Source organism: Myotis yumanensis, unplaced genomic scaffold (assembly GCF_028538775.1).
Source record: "Myotis yumanensis isolate MYYU_CA2020_CCGP unplaced genomic scaffold, mMyoYum1.0.hap1 SCAF_10, whole genome shotgun sequence".
NCBI classification, from domain to species: Eukaryota; Metazoa; Chordata; class Mammalia; order Chiroptera; family Vespertilionidae; genus Myotis; species Myotis yumanensis.
In genome coordinates this window covers 78,786,664-78,792,301 of record NW_027223761.1, presented here as the reverse complement: position 1 = coordinate 78,792,301, position 5,638 = coordinate 78,786,664, and the positions used below count along the sequence as shown (strand labels likewise).

General features: G+C 58.9%; 1 pseudogene; it reads right to left on the bottom strand.

Annotated features, from left to right (window-relative positions):
• Nucleotides 1-826: 826 nt before the first annotated feature.
• Nucleotides 827-5,427, bottom strand: LOC139018523 (solute carrier family 45 member 3-like; annotated as a pseudogene).
• Nucleotides 5,428-5,638: the final 211 nt, after the last annotated feature.

Sequence of the window (5,638 nt, the reverse complement as noted above, 5' to 3'; positions counted from 1 at the left end):
TAAAACAGGGCTGGGGGAATCCGCGGAAAGGCGGTCTGTGGGCCAGGTGGTGTCCCCCCTCCCCTCAGAAACCTGCCCCCATACCTTCAAATCCTGTGGAGGAGTTTCACACTAGAGCAACACTGGGGGAACCTACAGGATATGGGGGCTTGGAGAGGGGAGCCCTGGCGGCTGGATTGCCCAGCTCCCCAAGGACCTTCTCTTGGTATGTCTTGATCAGCACCCTAGCTCTTACCCCTGAGCCTGGGTGACCCCGCCTGAGTCCTGAATTTCATTGCACGGTGCTAGCTAGTGAAGCACCCTGCCCTTCTCTCCCTGTAAGTCCAGACTTAGCCCATTTGGACTCAGCCACAGCCCTGAAGACAGGAGAGGTGGGAGGGAAGCCGTCTCTGTGCCGCTACGCACGTTACTGCCATGGGGTGGCAGCAGAGAGCCACACCACTTGGGCAGCAATAGACACTGGGAAGCCAGCCCCACAGCCTTATGGGACCCGTGAGGCAGGCCCTCCCTCAGTGGGTGGGAAGTGCTTTACACGGAGTATTTGGCCAAGTCATCCTTGTCAATTACTACCCATGTAGCAAAGTAGACGGCAATCAGACCCGGGCCTCGGCTGACAGGCAGTGACAGACTGGCCGAGCTGGACGATGGAGCCAGGGACCGGGCCACCTGGGGCAGCAGGAAGGCACTGTCAGGATGGCGAGGTGCAGAGGGAGCAGGCCGCTGCCTCCAGCACCCACATGTCCCCTGCGGGGAGGAGACCCGGCCGTGGGGCCCAACGGGAAGCTGGCCATCGGCTGCCAGCACGGGCACCCCCTCCGGCATCTCCTCAGCACGCGGGCAGGAACACCTGCTTCTCCTGGTGGCAGAGAGAGGCTGGCACGCGGGGCAGGATCTGTGGGCGGAGAGGTGAGCTCAGTGATGCCGAGGCGGTCACAAATCACACTGCAGGACAGGCGCGTGGCGCGGCCCCACACCGGCCAGATAGACTGCCCGGGTGCAGAATTGCTGCCCCGGCTGGTTCATGGTCCGAGGGAAGAGCAGTGAAGTGGCACACTGCATGGGCTGCCTGTCTGGACTCCTGCATCGCAGTGTCTCCCGGCCTTGGCGCCTGGCTCAGCCCTGGGCACACCCGGTACAGCCCCTCACCCACAAAGTCCATGCAAAACAGCATGAAGGTCATGAATGCCACACGGGCAGCAGTGGGTGGCCTGGAGGGACCGACAGCCCTTCTGCTGGCTCGGCTGGGCCCAGAGCTGTCTCCTGGGCCACAACAGCGCGGCTGCCACGCCAGTGAGGAAGATGAGAGTGAGCAGGCCAAAGAGGCACTCTTCCTGGGGGCCCAGGTAGGGGCCAGGGCGCTGGCGTCCCAGTCAGTGGCAGGCAGGAGGCAGCCCACGCAGCCCCGGAGGCTGATCATGAAAGCACAAGCGAGAAGGCCTGGTGACAGTGGTCTGGGTCCCGGAAGAGGTCAGAGAGCAGGGCCTCCAGAGGAGGGACGCACACCTGGCCGCAGGCGTCCAGCAGCCCCACGCCCAGGACCGGCAGTGCCAACCCCAGGGGCCGGGTGTCCGGGCACAGCAGCCCCGCCAGCCCGCTGGCCCTCGGGTGGAGGAAGAGGCTCAGCAGGACGCCCAGGGACAGGGCCCAGATGAAGGGCCTCCAGGGACCATAGCGCCCACGCAGTGGTCACTGGCTGAGCCTAGCAGCGGGACTGAGACCAGGCCCAGCCCTGGACAGATGCCCGCAAGAAGGGCAAGTAGTGTGAGCCAGAGGCTGTGGCCCTTAGGGGCAGGGGCAGGGGCAGGGAACCAACCTCCTTGGGAAGGATGGAAATGACCGTGATACTCTCACAGGGAGGACCGCTCCTGTCCTGGGCACCGTGCTGAGTACTCAGGGACTCTAATTTACTCCTCACAGCTGGGATCACTAATGCCCCTTTTTCAGACGGGGAAACTGAGGCATGGAGCGACTGATGAGTGACACTCGTGTCCAGGCACAGGGCTAGGAGGGCTGCAGGCAGGGCTGCGACAGGCGGTTGGACCCAGAGCCTGTCGTCCTGGCAGAGCCCCTTCCTCCTGGCAGTCGCCTGAGGCTGCCACTTGCTCTGCGGCTTTCACAGGATTCATCTGCGGCCGAGAGCCCGGCCCTGACCGCCAGGTGAGCAGGGGCCCTGGCGGGGACCCGCCGCCCAGGAGCTAGTGTGCAGCTGCTGGGCTCAGCCGACTGACAGACCCCGTTCTCTTCTCTGTGGAGCAGATGCCCGCAAGGCCTGCTGCAAGCGTGAGAGGTGATAGAGAGAAGTTAGAAAGGGCCAGCGAAAGGAGAAGGGCCATTCCTACGCTGCCTCCTAGGAGCCAGTCATGATGCAGGGCCGGGGGTATAGTGGGGACCAGGGCATGTCCCTGTACCCTTTTCTTCCTCTTAGGACCCACTCAGCCCAGGGTCACCTCTGTCCCCAGCAGACAGCCACCTCTCCCTCCAAGCAGCTTTCTGGGCAGAGGCACTGCTGCCCTGTGCCCAGGTGGCATGCATCTGGAACAGGAGGAGGTGGTGACCCACCCAGCACCATGGTCATGACCTTCTCTTCTACTCCCCTTTCCAGCAGCAGGGGTGGCACGGAGGTGATCCTGCGGCCAGACACACCTCCAGGCCGAAGGTCAGCAGGTTAACCAGCAGGAGCTGGTCTTCCCGATACCGCAGAATGTGGCTCCCCCACACTCTCTGGACCGTGGTGGGCCAGGTGGGTAGGACTCCAACCCGGTCACTCACTCCAGAACTGCTTCATCCCTGCCCCACTCCAGACACCAGGCCTCTCCTGGCTGCCACAGACTGCCGAGGACTCAGCCCGGAGCCCATTCCTGCCAGCCCGCCGTGCAGGCCAGCTTCTCAGCCCAGGCTGAATGCCTGCTGCCGGGGAGTGCCTGGGTGGGGACATGTCACTCAGATCCTGGCTTCGGCAAGTGGCTGTCACTGGGGCCAGCACGACTGGGGTCGACTTGGCTTCCCCCTGCCCTCATGTGCGCCAGCCGGCAGATTTTAAATCTCCAGGTTAAAAAAACAATTAAATATATGTTTCTATCAATTTCAAAGAGAGAAAGGAGAGGTAGAGAGAGATAGAAACATCAATGATGAGAGAGAATCATTGATCAGCTGCCCCCCTACTGGGGATCGAGCCTGCAACCCGGGGCATGTGCCCTGACTGGAATCAAACCGTGACCTCCTGGTTCATTGGTGGTCACTCAACCACTGAGCCACACAGGCCAGGCGCTTAGTTGGCTTTTAATCTTCAGCGTTTTTGAACTACACCCTGCCCCACCCAACACACGATCCTAGAATCCGCCCTGAACAACTGGATGTTGACAATATGTACTAAAGTCAGGGTGCGGAGGATGAGAAGATGAGAAACAGTGGTTTCGTTTTGAGCATGTTGGGAGGGAGGCTGAGAGATCTGACTCAGACACAAGTCTAGAACTCACAGGAGCTCTGAGCCGAGCTACAGATGCCTGGGCCGAGTGTGCAGGAAACACTCGTTCTCTAACCGAACTGAATTTCTGCTTCAAGTCCCATTCAAACGGGCGGGGACATCAAATCCCAACCTCTTAGTCTTCCTTCACCGGGAGGGCGGGGCAGGCGCAGGCTGGAGGGTGGCCCACCTGGTGCCAGGCATGGGGGTTGGCATTTGCCTGGCTGCTGGCACCTACTGAGATTACATTGTGTGATCTGGTTAATTGTATAATCGCTGCTTAACAAGTGTTGGGACACCCCCTTGACTCAACCTCCGTGCCTGTATCTCTCTCTCTGCCCTATTTCCACACTTCACCCTGGAGCAAAGAAACCCCGCTCCACCACTCAGGGCGCCCGGCTGGCGAGCACCACACTCGCGGCTCTGCTCCGGCCGGCGCTGCGTGATGGTAAGGACAGGCTGCCTCTCACACTTCCTAGCCCGTTCTCAGGGAGGCGCACAGGCTTCTTCTGTTTCTTGGTAACCACTGAAGTGTTGGCGGTCCCAGTGCCTACACTGTATGCAGCAACACCCTTACACGCCTGTCTGCACCCATCATGCAAGAAGGGATTCCCCACGCAGGCGCCAGAGGAGAAGGAGGAAAGACTGAACAGGCTTGTTTCTGGGGCAGAGGAGAGAAATTAAAACAAAACTTAATTCACGCGTGTCCCATGGGTGAGCGGGAAGGAGCAGCAGCAATTGTGGAAAACATATGAAACAAACCGCTTCCTCCATTCATTTTCCTCAGTAGGTTAATTTTTTAAAATATTCAAAACATTTATCATGGTTTTCATATTTTGAAAATGTACATTTGTAAGAGCGAGGGAGATTGTTAACTACTTCATGTCGGGCAGACCTTGCTATCCAGAACCCTCGTTATCCAGAACGCCTCCAGCCCACACATTCATGGTGCAGAGCACACATAAGTACCCACATGCACACACCCACACCCACACCCACACCCACACCACACACCTACATGCATGCACCCCCACACACACACCCACACCCACACCACACACCTACATGCACACACCTACATGCATGCACCCCCACACACACACCCACACCCACACCACATACCTATATGCACACACCCACATGCATGCACCCACATGCACCCACACACATGTACCCACACCCACACACCTACATGCACACACCCACACACACACACACACACACACACCACATACCTATATGCACACACCCACATGCATGCACCCACATGCACCCACACCCACACCCACACCACACACCTACATGCACACACCTACATGCATGCACCCCCACACACACACCCACACCCACACCACATACCTATATGCACATACCCACATGCATGCACCCCCCCACACACACCCACACCCACACCACATACCTATATGCACACACCCACATGCATGCACCCAAATGCACCCACACACATGTACCCACACCCACACACCTACATGCACACACCCACACACACACACACACACACACACCACATACCTATATGCACACACCCACATGCATGCACCCACACACATGTACCCACACACATGTACCCACACCCACACACCTACATGCACACACCCACACCACACACCTACATGCACGCACCCACACACCTACATGCACACACCCACATGTATGCACCCACACGCATGTACCCACACCACACACCTACATGCACGCACCCACACGCATGTACCCACACCACACACCTACATGCACACACCCACACGCACGCACCCCCACACACTGCCTTGGGGGCCAGGGAAGACTGAAGTTACTGGCCACACGCAGTTGGCCTCCGGTGAACCTGTCCAAATTGCTCCCCTGGAGACACTGCCTTCTGGTCTCCGCCATTACAGAGACCAAGGACCCTAAAGCATAGACTCACATCCGACTTTTCCCAGCAGGCGGCACTGTCTGAGCATGAGGGTAAGCAAAGTGGGAGCCGGGGAGCTAAGAACACCAGCACTTGTAGCTGGAGTTGTCTGTCACAGCAGGGGCCGAGGGGCTGGCAGCATCCACAGTGAAGGGGAGATGGCGCTGAGCATGGCTTAGGGTTCCCCCATAACAGGGTGGGACAGGAACAGGAAGTGAGGATTTGGGGGCGAGGAAAGGGCAATAAGAAAAGATATACAT